A 17,416-nucleotide genomic window follows, 5' to 3' on the forward strand; every position below is an offset into this window, starting at 1 on the left:
GCCTGTATATTTATCTTGTTAAGGATTATAATTGGATTTTCAGTGTGATCGGCCAGATATGGTGCTCTGGTTGCTTTCAGCTTTGTGTGATGCTTAAGTTTGCCTTGATGTTCACGGGTTCTGTGGTGGTCAGTGGGGCATGAAGTTGTTTTCTGGTGTTAGCCTTTAAATATCACCGTTTCTGTGGACCACAGGGTGCCAAGAGATAATCACATTTTACTTCCATAAAACTTTTCCTTGGTCAGGATTCTTAAAACTTTGTCAAAATAAACAATGTTGTCTTTGAAACAGGTACTCTGGCAGTCTGTGTCTCATTTTTCCTGGTGAGAAAATGGAGGCCATCTGTGATGCTCAGGCTTTGTGGAAAAGGCTGATGTTGTGTTCCCATTCTGAGGTTTCTTCCGTAACCCTCCCTGTAACATAGGTTGCAAAATCCTTGAAGAGCCAGTGCCCCTCCAGTCACAGAAGAGTCGAGATGAGAAGGGCATACCCGTTTCCTCTCAGGTGTGCGACACAATCAGAATATTAAATCACACGCACAAGTGCAGAGTATCCAATGACACGCTGCATTCCTCTTGTTGACCTTGGATCCCACTTTCTCACCTACACCCCTGTCTTTGCCAAGAGCTAAAAGAAGGTGTCCCTGCCCCCAGGCCCAGTGGTGGCATGGATTCCCTAGTCAGTCTCAACCCGCAGTCCGGCAGCAGCCACACGTGGACCGGGTTAAGTTTGGGGCAGCCTGCTTCCTGACTCCTATAGTTGCAGAGACAAAGCACCTCCTAGCTCTGTTCTGCTGGTTGGTCTCTGGTAAAAGAGGCCCCAGTGGGTAGTATGCAAACCATTTTCCTTGAGGTGCAAAGAACCTTTAAGTCTTCCAGCGCGCCTGTCATTCAGTAGGAACAAGAAATTTCTTTAAAAAAAAAAATGCAGCTTAAAATGCTTCTTGATTTAGCTTTGCTGGCACTGGGTTGCTAAGCAGCACCAGTTTTCATGTGAGAGAAAAATAAGTATCTGAAACAACAGCAACAATGATAAAACTCCAGAGTTTCTAGAAGCTTTTTGTTTGCCTGAGTAGTGATGGTTCAGTGTAGAAGTCAAAACCCCATGGCAAGAATAGTTGACAAATTGCAGGGGGGTGGCTTTTTCCCTTCTCCCAGTTTTTCTTGAATGTTGGCCATCTTTGGCCATCTTTGGCATAGCCATGGAGACTTACTTTACTGTTAGGTCTCCCCCCCCCCCCCCCAGTAGGGCCTTGCATTCTCTGGAGTGTTTAAAAAGAGGCTTTAAAACCACAGAAAACTTTCTGTCTGCCTTCCTCCTTCCTCAAAGGAGAGTCAGAAAATAATGACATTGTCTTCCCAGTTCTGCTGTCTGCATTTAGCTATGCTACAGGAAGTCCATTCTCTGTGCCGTAGTGTGCTCTGGAGAGGGTAGGTAACATTTTCCCATGGTACTAGTGTGGTTTGATAAGAGAAAATTTGAGAGACAAGGTCCTTTCATTCTGCAGCATTTTAGTGTCCAGGATAGACAAAGCACTGGGGCTGTCTCAACAAAATCTAAGAGCTGCAATACAGAAAGGGGGTGGGTAGATTTATTCTCTGTTATCTAAGAAAGCATAGTCAGTACAAGCGAGCAGAACCTGCTAGGAGGCGAGTTTTTGATAGAATAGGAGGAAGAACTTCATAATATTTTTCATAATGAGAATGTGTTCATGTTGGAAATGAGGATTGAGGAGTTGGAGAAAGTGAGCAGGCCTAGGAGGCCTGGCCCACTCAGAAATTCTCTGCCAAGGTCCCTGGAGATGTAGAGCCGCGAAGACAGGTCCTCAGAGCAGAGCTCTGGGCTTGGAACTTGGCACTTAATTAGTATTTGTGGAACTAAGGATGATGAGGAATACGATCTTTTTGTTCATCTCTCTTTTATGAGCAGCACCAAGAGTTCTTAGAAGGGAAAATAAGAATCTGGGAGTGAGGGGTGGGGGTGGTGGGGAATGGGTAGGTGAGCAATGCAGAAGGTACCGTCGGATGCCTTTCCTTGGGGGACAGGATAGTGTGGAGTGTTTATGGGCTTGACTCTTTGCATGGTTGTGCCCATTTTTATTTTCTTTTATAAAATAAAAAAACTTTCAGAGCTATCTCTTCCGCATCTTTCAATATATAATTGAGAACAATAATAATTATAATAGCCAATATTGACAGAGGGATGATTATGTGGTGGGCACAAGGCTTATCTCCTTATATGGCATTTTACTGAAATACTCTATAGATAGGATCATATAGTGTAGCACAGTGAGCTCTAAAGTGAAATTCCTTGGGTTGGCATCTCAGCTCCACCACCTTATGTGACTTCTGTGTGATCTCGCCACCCTGTTGACTCTCAGTGGCGGTTTCCTCCTCTGCAAAAGAGAAATAATGAAAGTACCTCCTCAGCAGAGTAGTTGCAGAGATGAGCTGAGCTGGTCCACAGGAGAAACTCATCTCACTGCTGTTGCACACGTGAGGAAGACGAGGCTCAGGGAGGCTCAGTAACTTGCTCAAGGTCATAGTCCTAGAAAGTGGCCAAGCTGAGATTTGAACCCAGTCTGTCTCCAAAGCCTATCCCTTAACCTTACACTGTCACTGTCAGATAATGTGTGTATAAATAGACACAGTTTTATATTAAACAACTTTAATGACTCATTTGTATTTTTAAAAGACTTCATTTTTTTTTCCCCGCGGTGTTAGTTTACAACAAAATTGAGAGGGAATTGCAGAGATTTCCCATATATTCCCTGCTCCCCGCCCCCCCCCCCACATGCAGAGCCTCCCCATTATCAACATCCTCCCATCAGAGTGGTACATTTGGTACAGTTGAACCTACACGGACATGTCATTATTGTCCCAAGTCCAGAGTTTCTTTGGTTCCCTCTTGGTGGTGTAGTTTCTATGGGTTTGGCCAAATGTGTTATAACATATATTCATCATTATAATAGCAGCATATTTTCACAGTCCTAAAAATCCCATGTTCTGCCTGTTCATTTCTTTCCTTGCCTGCCCCCCGCCCCCACTTCCCAGGTACACCACTCACTGGTCTTTTTACTCTCTCCATAGTTTTGCTTTTTCCAGAATGCCATGTAATTGGAATCATATGGTAGGTAGCCTTTCAGACTGACTTCTTTCACTTGGTAATATATATTTAAGGTTCTTCTGTGTCTTTCAATCGTTTGATAGCTTATTTCTTTTTAATGCTGACTTGTTTGTATTTTGAGAGAACCAAGGGGTTTATGTGATCATTGTACCCATCAGGCAATGGGAAGAAGGCCAACTGCTCTCAACTGGCCATCTTTCCTCCCCTCAGATCGCCCTCCATTTGCCGTGTCATGTGTGACAGGCAGCCTGCTTCTGAGATGCCCTCTCTCTGGTGTCAGCAGGTTGTGTCAGGCCTCCCAGCTCACTTTTGCCAGAAACTCAGCTAAGAAGCTCTGCTCATCATCTCTCTCCTTGTGTTCATCACCATCAGGATAATTAACATATAATAATAGAAAGCCCAATATTTATTAAGTGCTCACACTGTTAAGTATTTTACATCATAATCTCATCTAATGCCCTGCTCAACAGCTCTGTGAGGTAGATACCATCATCCTCATTTTACAAATGAGGAAACTGGGGCTTTGGGCAAGAATTTGCCCAAGGTCACTCAGCTGGTAAATGGCAGTGCTGGGATTTAAACCCAGGACAGTCTGGCTCTGGAGGTGGGACCGTTAAACCCTAGTCTATACTGCTGCTCTGTCTGTTCTCAGTGGCTTTACATGGAAGGCTCTGTCTGTGTGGTCCCTGGCTAATAGACTGGACAACTACATTCTGATCCTTAGAAACAGCAGACCTGGAGTATATGTAGATTGAACAAAATTACTAAAAATAGAATGTTTCAATGTCTCAAATAAATTTTCAGAAATCCAAAGTACACCAAATAGTGCAAGTGGGAAAATATAAACATGAAGTATCATTTCAATAATATGTAAAGAACTGATTTTTCTAAACTTTAAGTCAGACTATCGCGAATAGGCTACCTGCTTTTAGCAAAAACTTTAGAATTACCGATAGAAGTATTTTATTAATGAAGTATGTATGCTGTTGAAGTCTATGTAATGATAATATGGCCACTTGCATCGGACTAGGATGCTTGCAGAGAAAGTTTTTTTTTTCTTTTTCTTTTCCCTTTCTTGTCCTGGCAAGATGGCCTGCTACTATGTAGATAAGCAGGGCAGGGAGAAGGGTATTTTTCTAGACTGAACTCCATCTCTTCCCCTTTTACCTCTCTCTGGTCCCCCTCATCTGTACTGCCCCATAGTCATTTAGTCCAAATAGGTCCTGGCAGACAGCTCCGTGCCTCTGAGAACTGCTTACTGTGGAACTCATCCCTCCCGTAGGTTTCTAAGACGTGGTGCCACTTGAATCTAGATCTGCTGGTGGGAGCTGGTTAGATGCTCAAGAGGAGTCTCACTGGAGTCTGGGCTGAGTCAGGTTCTCTCCCCTAGAGATTTGGAATTGGGAGAGGGAGAAACTCAGCCAGTTACTCTAAGATTGCCCCTGGGCTTGAGGCTGAAGGAACCCTGGTGATGGGTCAGGTGCCCAGCGGAGAAGGCAGACCACTGGGAAGGATGGGGAATCTCATTAGAAGAGGGTGCAGAGGTGAGAAATGGAGAGTTGTTGGCCAGCTCTCGATGGCCTCAGGTGACTCTTGAGTTCCAGTTCTTCCTACTTCCTGCTGATTCCTTTTAATGAATCCCTTTTTATTTCTGTCAGTTTAGTACTATTTTGGTTGCAATGAAACCATCTTTGGACCCTGTGAGAAAATTCACAACGCACTGTACCTGCGATTTGATAAATTTACAGATACATGATTTATTCATCGACTTTGATTTAACTCAGTTTATATTTTGGTGCCATCAGGTAGCTCCAGCATATCCTTAAGGCTGGCTACTACTTCGGCCCAGTCCTTATGGAAACAGATCAAGTGGGTCCAGTCAACAGAGTTTTAGGTGGAAACTGGCATTTTGAGGTCACCCAAATCTGAACCTGTTGCTTTATTCCCATGATTTTAACTAGCACTTCCTTAACTTTCTTCTTCAGTTTTCTCAGACCAGTATTTAAATCAGAAGTGACTTTTCTCTTAACGCTAATGTAATTTCTTTTTTTTTTTCCGAGGTAATTTTGTTCCCAGCTGTTGGTCTCCAACTTGATATACCCATTTCATCCCCCGCTGCATTCTCACACATCTTCTGGCGGGGTGGGCCTCTGGTCTGCCACTCAGTCATGTAGCATTTTAACGTATACTCTTGCATCTGACGTACTCTTCCTCTGCTTGAGCAATAGTTTTGAAGTTTTATTACATTAGGACCCAGTTTGAAAATTTAATGAAAGCTTTGGGTCCTGTTCCCAGAAAATAGTATTATATATACACAGAAGATGCACTTTTAGGAATTTGAGGTTAAGAACCTAGAACCATGGGGAAACCAAGAGCTGCCATATATATCCATGAGAAGTTAGGGTCTGGAACATGTCTTCAGGCTCAGCCTTTCTTGTCTTTTGCTGTTGACTTATTCCATGTTTCTGCTCAGAAGCTGGGAGGGGGACAGATAAAGATGTCACTCATATCAGACTTTAGCTTTATTTTGTCAGTGACACTTCATTGTTTCTGTTCCTTACCCGGGACAGCCACCAAGGAAACCCTTTATTAAAATACTGATGGCTCAGTTTGGCCATGGAAAGAATGAGCCCACGCTGAAAGGCATTGTCCTTAAATAATGAAAGGCAGCCATTTTCCATTATTTTGAGATGTGCTGATATTCAGACTTCTGCCTGAGTGGGAAGCAGAAGGAAACTGACTTCGGGGCAGACTCAAGAAGGCACCTCTGTCCTCACCAGGTTTTCACAGTGCAACCTTGTTGTCTCATTTGAACTCCTCTGAATTGCCCTGAAATTAAAACCATTGGGAAACACCACTGCTGCACTTAGTGATAACCAAGAGCTGACCATGTGCTAGTATTTTAGCTCCTGCATCTTTAGCATGGCAAAACCAGTGTCCTACCTAAGTGTTTTGACTAATGAATGGTAGCTGGAAAATGGCTAAATTAAGGGTTGGCAGTTTCAGCTCATGCACAGTGGGGCATGGCAGTTCTATTTCTGCTAGGCTTCCACAAGTTCTCCAATTTCCACTAGCTAAAAGTCAGAGTAGATAAAATGTCTACTTGATGAAGCCGGCCACTATGTAATATCCTCCAAATAGAAGTCTTCCCAGCAAGTGTAGTACCTGCTTCCCTGGCTCTGTCTGGGGTCCTCAAGACCACCCCCATGTTTGGGGATGTGCTGGAAGGGGGATGTGCTGGAAGGGGGTAAAGTTGTACTCACAGCTAGATTCATCACAGCAATGTAGTAAGGACACACAGAGAAGAAGACAACCCGGGTGGAATCTGGAGGAATCCACATGTTGTTTTGCTTATGCTCTTTCCTCCCAGGAGAGGTCACACAAAGCAGACTCTTCCCCCAGCCCTGAAAATATAGCAACATGTGTTTGATACTTCCATTCAGGAAAGCCCATTGGAGACCAGTGCCTATTGGGAGGTAGTCCCATAGGCATCCTTTGCCCTCCAAATACCAGAATTCCAGACTCCCAGACAGAAAGCAGGTGTTTCACAATAACCCCCACATATGCACATTTATGTACAAACAGTTTAGGCATGATGGGCCATCCTAACTTTAAAGGGAATGTTTTCTATCAGTTTAAAGACCTGTTTACCAGCCTAGTTCCCAGACACCAACCAGGGGCCAACTTTGCAAGCAGGCCTTTCTAAGGATGCCCATCTTAGGCCTGCTGTGTTTATTCTCTTCTACATACTGGGCATCTTCTAACTGCTGGGGTGAGGAGCTTGAGGGCAGGGGTGACCATGAGTTACGATCTCTCTTGCAAGGTTGTTCTCCGTCTTTGGGATTTAGAGCCTTTTCTCTTGTGCTTTGGAAGTGTCTTCTCCATGCTGTCGGGGAAGTGTGTGTTGGCAGCCCTATTAGGAAGTACAGGATTAACTTTATTGAGGAGCTTGGGAATTGACACAAATGTGGTCAGTGCAGGTCAAGTAAATTTCAAGCCATGCAGCCTGATGTCACTGGACTAATTTGGCACAGGATGAAAAGTCCCTTAAAAGCCCTCCTTGTCTTAACTTTCCGGTTGGTTGATTTCTCCTTGAGTATGACCCCAAAGGGCAGGAATCAGTTTTGTCAGCTTTATTTCTGTTCTCACCCTTCAGCTCTATTGAGTGCTGTCATTGGGGGCCCCACATTTTCTCAAGGATCAAGGTGCTGCCATGTCTGTCTTGCCTTCCCTCCTTGGCATCTGGTCAAAACCCCCCTCTTCATCTTGGCCTGAGCTTTGTAGTGTCTGGCTGATGCTGACCCTCCTCAGATCTGCACCCTCTGCTATTTAATCTTCTGGATTTTTCTCTAAAAAATCTTTTTATTTAAAAGGTAAAAAAGGTTAAAAAAACCCCTATAGCCTTAGATGAGGATTTGTTAGATGAGCTTGTCATCCAATATTAGCACTGTGTTCCTCCTCCCAAGTCATTATTTTTCCTCATGCAGATATTTGTAGAATTATTGTCTCTCTCTCTCTCTCTCTTTTTTTTTTTTTTTTTTTTAACTACCATTACTGTCTAACCGGTAGTGAGTTAGGGGAAGGGTTTGATTTCCTTTTGTTTGTATCACAGCTCCTCTCTTGACCAGATAGCAATGACTTCTATTGTTCTTTACGTAGTATTGTGTGTTTCTTGTTACTGTAGAGATACAAGTGTCTAGAATTCTAGAGTCTACTAGACTAGTCTAGAATTTACTTTAAGTAGAATCTAATTAAAGCTTCTTAAACATTTGTACTAAGTCTGGAATCTGCCTCAAAATAATCTAGGGATATCGATGAATTAAGCTGGCCATCAGTTAATGATTATTGTAGTTAAGGGATGTGCACATAGGAATTTCTTATATTATTTTTTACTTGTATATATATCTCAAATTATTCATGATAGAAGTTAAATGAACTAATACGTGGTGTTGGCATCATTTCTTTTACGCACTTACTAATTCATTCACCAAACATCTATTAAGCCGCTCCTTCATGCCTTGTACTGCATGGACAGGCACAAAAGATTAAGGGAAAAAAAAAAAACAACACATCTGCTTTCTGGAAGTCCAGTGTGTAACAAACTCTGACATAGTGGTAGAGAGCTAGTAACCTGGCCCGAGGATTACATGTTTGGAGTTTGGACCTACAAGAAGCCAGTAGCTTTCTTTGTCCAAAGCCAGTTTAAGATCATTTCTATACTTTGAAGACTTACTGTACTAGGCATTCCTTTGTGAATCAACTCAGTTGTTTCTTCAGAAGGTGTTTACCCATTCCATTCGCAGCAGTGAGCTAGGTCTGGAGGAGATCTAGTGGACATAATTATAAAATTCAAAATTCCTTTTCCTAAGCATTTAGTCTGCATAGGGCAGAAGGCCGGCACTAAGGCCTTCTTGAGCACCTGATGTTCCAGGCGCTGGCCAGCTCTCATTCATACGACCCACGAGTCAACCAGCCAACCCTGAGAGGGTAGGTAGTATTAGTTGTATGTATGTTTGTTTGTTTGTTTTCTTTTAGGTAGTTTTGTTTTCTCCGCAGTTTATGGACTAATGCAAGAAACGGAAGCTTGGAGAGTTGAAATTAACTTACCCAAGGTCACACAGCTTGCTTTATTGACAGTCTGCCTCGTTCCAAAAAGGATTTCAGGCAGTTAAGCCACACAGTTAGAAAATTCTTTGTGGTCTTTCTACTGTCCCAAGAAAAACAAGACCATATTTTTTTCTTTTTAAGCTTCAATGATGCATAGTGTTTCAGTCAATATTACTACATGGATAGCTCCAAGTTTAAATTGTGCAAATGTGCTTACGTATGTCTCTGTTGGAAGGTGTAGGAGTAAGAACGGAAATCTCTATATTTGATTTCATAAAGTCATGAGCTTTATATAGTTGCTTGAGCCACACATGCCAGTGCCTGGTTGTGTGCACAAGACAGTTCTTATTAATCTGCACAGCTGGTGTGTTGTTTGTCATCATTATTACTTATTCTTAATTACCAAAAGTGCACATGGGCTGCAGACTGTAGATTGTGCCAAACCAAACCTCTAGAGTGGTTGAACTAATAGGTTTTGAGGAAGATTTACAATCATTTGTAAATGATAGCAGTGCTGTATATATTCACATAAAGAAACAGTGTACTTCAGAAACTCACACGAAATCTGGATCATAATCTTGAGTATAGGATTCTCAGTATCTGCCTCCTGTTCTCTTTAATTTGTTGCTGAATCAACTTTGCTTGCTTTGTATACTGAGAATAGAATCTATTTATAGGCTATGCCCTTTTTTAAGGTAGTTGTTTCTCTTTCCCTAACTCAGCAGTAAGTGGAAGTGGAGACATTCTTTCTCCAGGAAAGCCTTTAAACCCTTGATTTCTCTAGAATGTCATTTCTGTTTAGATGAAATGCGGGACATGACCACTAAGAGGATTAGTCATCATTTTCAAAATTTAATGAAGGAATTAGGTCATTTGCGCTTAATGTGCTAATAAGCTCAGAGTAAGCTGTACTTACTGATGGATTGATATGGAAGGGTCCTCGGAATGATAATTGTTTCTTGTGTCTACTCCTTTTTTTCCACAGTTTCTGTAGGACCGGGTTACCTGCAATGCCCAGGGTCACAAACAACCTGTGGTTGAACTTTTTTGGAAGTCCTGTGGGCTTTGTCCAAATTCCATGTAACTTAAAAGAAAACTCTTTCACTTGACTTTATTATTTGGATGAATCCAAACTCTTGTAAATGGTTTCTAATTCTCCGTTATTTTCCATTCTTGGCAGCTTTCCTGCTCGTTACTGTAGGTCACTGGTTCCTAACCAATTTTTGTGTTTCATACTTCTTTGAGAATCTGATGAAAGATAACAATCTCATTTTCTAAAAAGAAAAAATACAAATGCATATATACCATTTACAGATGATTTGAGGGTATACAGTAATACCAAAGTCTGTAAGAAATCTCAGTTAGGAACCCCTGCTTTGGTGAAATAAACTTGAGTGATATTGAAATAACTTAATAAAAACATGTGGCCCATTGACACAGCGTGGGAGTGAGGGAACTAGAGAAGTTTATCAAATTACAGGTTTCCACATGTGATGGTGTGTGTTACCTTTTACTTATGTCTTTACCAGTAGTATTTATTGTCCATTTCTTATCTAAAACAGATACCTCAAACACATGCTTTAAGATAGCAAACTCAGATCTCAAAATCTTACAATATAAACCAAAAATAGGTTAAAAGGAGAAAAGAATAACACCTTGGTGTCAGTCAAATGGAGGAAAAGGCTAGAGACTAGCAAATAACATTTTTAAAAATTGGCATGGACCATATCTGTTTTACTCCTAACTCAACCTTCCACAGATGTGATACCCAACAGCTGTATATGTAATCCTCAAAATCCCTTTTTGGAGGGAGGAGTATAAGATGGTTTGGTCAACCTTGGGTGAGACTTGCACCTTGCCCAAAGGTAGACGCTCCTCCTGACCACCCTGCTCTCCCACCAGGGCAAGGAGAATAGGTGGGGTGTGATATATCATGGACTCTCACAAACATCCCAGGGGTGGTGAGCTCCAGCAAAAAGCAAAGTCAAAGAAAACCTCAGAATCAAAACTAAATTAAAAAAAAAAAAAAAAGCTTTTGTAGGAGAAGAAGATGGGAAAAATGAACCCCAAGAGTAGAGAGAGGAATGCCATTTCCCACCCTGATAGCTTGTGGCGTGAGTGTCTAGAATTCATGTCTCTTACCTGGTCCATCTTGTGCCTGGAGAATGATAGGAAGTGGTGATAAACCGGCCACTGAGGACAGAGACTCCTGGCAGGGGCTGAAGGGCCAGGGCCTCTGCTGGAATTATGGGCAGCCCAGGCAGGGGGACTGAACACAGACAAGGGCATTTTGGCAAAACCAGAGATGAGGTGAAAGACCAGGTTGCGTGCAGCCCTGGCTGCATCCTTGTCCTCCCCATCCCCATTGGTTGTAGACCGGTTGTGTCCTCTCAAAATGTTGAAGCCCTAGACCCCAGTGGAGGGGCATTTTGGAGATGGGGGCAGTCTTTAAAAAATGGAATTAAGATTAAACGAGGTCATAAGGCCCCCATCCAACAGGACTGCTGTCCTTATAAGAAAGGGAAAAGACACCAGGGATGTGCATGCACAGAGGAAAGGCCATGTGAGGGCACAGCAAGAAGGCAGCCACCTACAAGCCCAAGAGAGAGGCTTTGGGAGCAGCAGACCCTGCTGGCACCTTGATCTTGGATCCCCAGTCTCCAGAACTGTGAGAAAATAGATTTTTGTTGTTCGAGCCACCCAGTCTGTGGGGTTCTGTTGTGGCAGCCCAAGCAGACGAACACACCATTCTCTAGCTACAGAACACCGGGCAGGCAAAGCTGTAGTGTGTAGAAGAAGAAAATAGACCCCCGCAACATGGGAAGAGATTCAAGGACGTCTCACCCCTGGTGTTGTGGTGTGAATAAAGTGTTGACAAAGCTGCCCATTTAGAACACAAGTAGAATTGAAATCAACCAACCAAAAATATCCAGCGTGGAGTCTGTATGAATGTATTGCAGCAGGAGGGGAGAAAATGTAAACTGTAGTGGAAGAATCTGTTTTGGAAGAAATACTGATCTAAGGAAGAGAAGAAATGAACTTACTAAAATTTGTCTCTGTAGAAGAATTAAATAGTTAATGAAATGGGAGTTGAAAAAATAAAATGATTAAGGAAGATGGTTTTTTTTTTTTGATATTTCTCTTTCACAGCCTACCCACTTTATTTATTTATTTATTAACATATAATGTATTACTTGTTTCAGGGATACAGGTCTGTGATTCATCAGTTTTACACAATTAACAGCGCTCACCATAGCACATACCCTCCCCAATATCCATCACCCAGCCACCCCATCCCTCCCACCCCTCTCCACTCCAGCAACCCTCAGTTTGTTTCCTGAGACTAAGAATCAATTACGGTTTGTTGATTTTTTTTTAAAGGTACTTGCAGAGCTCAGAAAACAGACTGACACATGTATTTTAAAACAAATGAACAAATTAAAACATATCAAAAGGAATAGAATCAAAAATTAAATTACCCTTATTGATAAAACAGTCACAGTCAGTGGAAGGAGAGGGACAGGTAAAAGAAGTCAAAGAAGCAGACGTGGAAGGCAAAAATGACCCGTTACAAGTCACCACGGCAGTATAGAACAAAATGCATGGAGCACAAATAATTTTCTGAATCAAAGTGAGACCATAATCTGTTCAAAACGTTCACTGAATTTCAGGAAACCTCAATTCTGACTTTTAAGTTCTTCAGAATTAACCGTATAGGGACAAACTGTGATGCATTTATTAGATTTTGAGGAAAAATAAAAAATCCACTAGGAGGATACATCTGGTTGCCTCATATTTTCCTACAGCAACTCTGTAGGAGAAAATAAAGCAGTGTTTATAGGTTTTCAGTATCTATTTTTGCTACAAAGAAAAATCCCAAATTTCAAAAGGCAGAAATAACACAGACAATTTTTTTCCTGATCTGTAATCCTCTAAATCTGGAAATTAGAAGCAAAAAAAAAAAAAAAAAAAAAAAAGTCCCTGGTCATCTGGAAATTTAAAAACTTTCATGATTCATGGATTAAAATAGAAATAAAAAAGTTGGAGAATACCTAGAAAAATATTGTGAAAACAAGAATATCAAAACCTGAAGAATCATGCAGAAATTACGTCCTGAGGGAAATGGATAACAAAGCGAGAAAGAATGAAATAAGTTACACTTCCACCCACCTCCCCCCAAATTTGAAGAAATTAAGAAATATAAAAGATGAAATTATTAATTAGGAAAGAAAAAGGTTTTTTTGTAAAACCTCTTACATTTTTGGTGGAGTGGGGAGCATAAAATAAAACATTTTCTTGGCTAAGCTAGTCAAGAAGAACGGGTGGGGAGCGCCTGAGTGGCTCAGTCGTTAAGCGTCTGCCTTCGGCTCAGGTCATGATCCCAGGGTCCTGGGATCGAGTCCCACATTGGGCTCCCTGCTCGGCGGGAAGCTTGCTTCTCCCTCTCCCACTCCCCCTGCTTGTGTTCCTGCTCTCGCTGTCTCTCTCTCTGTCAAATAAATAAATAAAACCTTAAAAAAAAAAAAGAAGAACGGGTGGGAGAGAAGGCTCACATATATAAATAGAAACAAATGTGGAAATAACCATAGATACACAGTGCACAGAATTTTGAAAATCAGGATAAAATCAGTGAAATAATAAACAGAAAACTTTAAAAGAGCTGCCATCCCCCCAACAAGCACCAGGCACAGATCTTTTCACAGGTAAATTTTAAACTTGGAAGAAACCGTTTAATCTGTTAATGTTTTAACTGGCCCACACCATAATAGAGGAGAGTTTCAAATTCTTTTTATGACGCTGGTAGGGCACCAATGCTGAAGCCTGTCAGATATAAAGTTGTAGATCAATTTTACTTAAGCATAATTTGCAGAGCCCTTAAATAATACATCAGCAAATAATAGCAGTACTTTGTATAATATTTCAACCTAAGTTGACTTCATCCCTGAAATACAAGGGTGGCTCAATATTAGGAAATACATTAATATAATATATTATTAAGTCAAAGGAGGAAATCTTACAGCAGATGCCTAAAAGCATGTGACAAAATCTACATAATTCTTAGGGAAATATTTTAGTAAAGCAGAAATTGTGGATACTTACTTAAAATGATCTAAAATGTGTATTTTAATCCTTTAGTATTCTCTTTAATGAAATGCTTAGAATGTTGAAATTGTGACTTGGCTCACTGTTACTAATTAACAATTGTCCTGGAATTATTAGACAAGAAAAGCGAGAAAGCAATACGAGGTAGTTTGGAAAGTGGAAGGGGGAAAGTTTGCATTATTTATGGGTGTGATTGTACACATAGATTGTGTGATTGAAGAGCAGAGAAGAGAGCAGATTGAAGAGTTCTTACATACACTAAAATGATTCACTGGGATGAAGGATTAAAAGTAATTACCAAAATCGATAGCTTCCTTATATATCGCAAGACATCAGAAGATAACAGTGGGAGAGCAGGCCCTATTATCAGTGTTTTCCGAAAAGATGAATTGCCTGAATGTAAGCCTAAATCAAGAAGAGATAAATCACCAGTGCGTAAGTCTAAATGAAGAGATGAAGAACACCTATTTGAAGAAAGCTGGAAAGCTCCACTGAGAGCCAAGAGAAGTCTCTGGGAGGAGGAAATGAGTGTGTGTGAGCTGGAATAGACTTCCTGTGATGGTTTGCAGCATCCAGCAAGGCTTAGAATGTGCTCCTGCTTTGAAGCCATCTCTCTGTTACAAAGTACTCTATGGATAAGTGTCAAGATTTTGCAAAAATGTAGAACATAGGGGCGCCTGGGTGGCTCAGTCGGTTAAGCGACTGCCTTCAGCTCAGGTCATGATCCTGGAGTCCTGCATCGGGCTCCCTGCTCGGCGGGGAGTCTGCTTCTCCCTCTGACCCTCCTTCTCATGCTCTCTGTCTCTCATTGTCTCTCTTGCAAATAAATAAAATCTTAAAAAAAAAAAAATTAAAAAAAAATGTAGAACATATTTACTGCTACTGCAAATCTACCGTACCTCTCAGTGCAAACATCAGAAACAGGCTGGGGGCTCTGCCACAAGTTCCGAAGATGCCACCCAAGGGAAAAAGTGGTTCCGGGAAAGGGGGGAAGGGGGGAGCAGCTTCTGGGAGTGACAGTTCTGACAAGAAGGCTCCGGGTCCCAAAGGTGGTGGCAGTGCAGTGAAGGTCAGACACATTCTGTGTGAAAATCATAGGAAAATCATGGAAGCTATGGAAAAGTTAAAGTCTGGAATGAGATTCAGTGAAGTGACCACACAGTACAGTGAAGATAAAGCCAGACAAGGGGCGACTTGGGTTGGGTGACTGGAGGTTTCATGGTGGGGCCATTTCAAGAAGCAATATTTGCCTTGCCTGTAAACAGGCTGGATAAGCCTGTGTTTATAGACCCTCCGGTGAAGACAAAATTTGGGTATCATATTATTATGGTTGAAGGGAGAAAATAAAATTGTATGAAAGACAAAAATCAGAAACAGCCTCCAGTGGCAGGGAAGTGGGTTAAATAAATTATGGGATGGTCATAAGGAGAAATGTTCAGCAGCCCGTTAACAAGAATGAAGTAGACTCATAAGCACTGATACTGAATGTGGTGGACACGCGCTAAGGTGGCCCAGTGGTCTAGGCCCTAGGATGCCTGTGGGACCTGTGGCTTGACTCTCACCAGTAGAATCTGAGGGGATGGGATGTTTTCCCCATGATGGTTTTGTTATAGAAGACTCCATGGGAGCAGACTGGAGATAGAGGTTCTCGTTGGCCTGGAAGAGGCAGATAGCTGTGTTGGGAACTGCCTCAGAGAGGACCACAAGGTAGGGAACTAGGGGGGCCTCCAGCCCATGTTCATCAAAAAGTCAGAACCCTCGGTCCTATGACTGCAAGGAAATGAATTCTGCCAACAACCCAAATGAGCGGAGGAAGCAGGTTTATCCCCAGTTCGGCCTCTGTAATGCTAGCTGGCTGATACTTTGATTATGGCCTTGTGAGTCGAGGACCTGAGCAGAGGGACCCAGTTAAGATGTGCCTGGACTCCTGACACTTGGAAACTGTGAGATAAAAGCTTTCTTATACACATTAAGAATCAGAAAACAAATAGTAAATGTGTTGTTTTTAGGCTTTGAGTTTGTGGTAATTTCTTATACAGCATAGTAAATGGACACACTGAAACTGAATGATACCTAAAACACTGGTGTGTACTGTCTCACTCTGAGTTAAATTAAAAAAATCTCCTGCTACTGACTGACCCAACTTTTCTTTCATACCCTCATGACTGCAGTCATCTTGGCCTCTTTGGCATTCCTGGAACATGGCAGGCACATTTCTCCCTCAGGGCCTTTGTGCTTATTTATTTCCAATGTCCAGAACATTGTATGTTCCATAGTAAGCATTCAGTTAACAGTTGAATAGTTAAAAATTGAGGCTTGGAAGGGCAAAAATGAACTATTAGGACTTCATCAAGATAAAAAGCTTTTGCACAGCAAAGGAAACAGTCAACAAAACCAAAGACAACTGAAAGAATGGGAGAAGATATTTGCAAATGACATATCAGATAAAGGGCAAGTATCCAAAATCTATAAAGAACTTATCAAACTCAACACCCAAAGAATGAATGTTCTTTTAGGTAGAAAAGGGACTATTTTTAAAGGTTACATATTTAAAGAGCAACACGTTATCTGCATATTTTCATCCAATAATAATTCTAAAAACGGAAAATACAGTGCAGGATCTGCAGGTGATTAGTTAGCATCTCATCTTATTCTCCCCATTTGACAGCAGTTTTAGAGTTTTAGCCAGCTTTCACCAGCTGCCTAAAATTTCGACCTATCCTGCCCTCACCTCCCATCCTTCCCCAACACACAGACTATACTTATCAGTGGGACTCTGGGGCCTCTTTTGGAGCTGTGCTCAGTATTACTACTACAGTACCTGTATGGTTTTTTTCCTGTTGTTTTTTTTTTAACATATTTTTGCATAGTAGGATATAGGAAAATAAGGTTAAAATGCCTATAGGTGCTATGACTCTTAGGAAACTCCAAGGGGGTTAATCATCATGCTCTTCGACGAACATGTCTCTATCCATGGCTGTGGAACTATAAGATCACTATTTCAGGAGCCACATAAGGATGACTTTATCTGTAATGAGTGCATTTATGAAATGGTAACAGTTTACAAAGCCTTTTCGTGTATTAATATCTGACATGTTCTTCCACTGCAAAGGGAAAACCAGAATAGAAAGAATGGTAAGACGAGATTACTCCGTAACAGTCAGGGCCACCCGTGTCATGTTAATGGTGCATCTGGGACAGAATGAGCACTCAGAGCATGGCTGACTTGTGGCAGGAAATAAGGGAGCTCAGGTCTCAGCATGGAACAGTGTGAACTTCTCAGGGGTTGGGGAAAGGTTACCCTGTATGGCAGAAATGGGTGACAGGTCAGCTTGACAGGCTTGTTTCTATATTAGGGAGTCAGGCACTTGGCTCAAATAGCTTGGCGAGTGAGACTGTCTTTTGGGGAGGGGCAGATATTTTCTCATTCACAGATTCATGGGTCAACTATTCAAGCCCAGCCTGCATGCAGTGTTGGAGCCTCTTTTGGAACGCTCCTAGTCTTACCTTTGTTAAGACTTTGTAAAAGTTTGGTGACATGGAACTCCTCATCTCCTAAATTTACTGCCTGAGAGTTATG

General features: G+C 41.7%; 1 protein-coding gene and 1 pseudogene across 8 annotated transcripts in view; both read left to right on the forward strand.

Moving 5' to 3' along the window:
• The window catches only part of ARHGAP10 (Rho GTPase activating protein 10), a 316,951-nt gene that overhangs the window by 223,659 nt on the left and 75,876 nt on the right, over positions 1-17,416 (forward strand). The window lies entirely within an intron of this gene.
• On the forward strand, positions 3-16,153 carry LOC129045973 (peptidyl-prolyl cis-trans isomerase NIMA-interacting 4-like; annotated as a pseudogene).

Source organism: Mirounga angustirostris, unplaced genomic scaffold (genome assembly GCF_029215605.1).
Source record: "Mirounga angustirostris isolate CCGP_5_RB_7025 unplaced genomic scaffold, mMirAng1.0.hap1 SCAF_2, whole genome shotgun sequence".
NCBI classification, from domain to species: Eukaryota; Metazoa; Chordata; class Mammalia; order Carnivora; family Phocidae; genus Mirounga; species Mirounga angustirostris.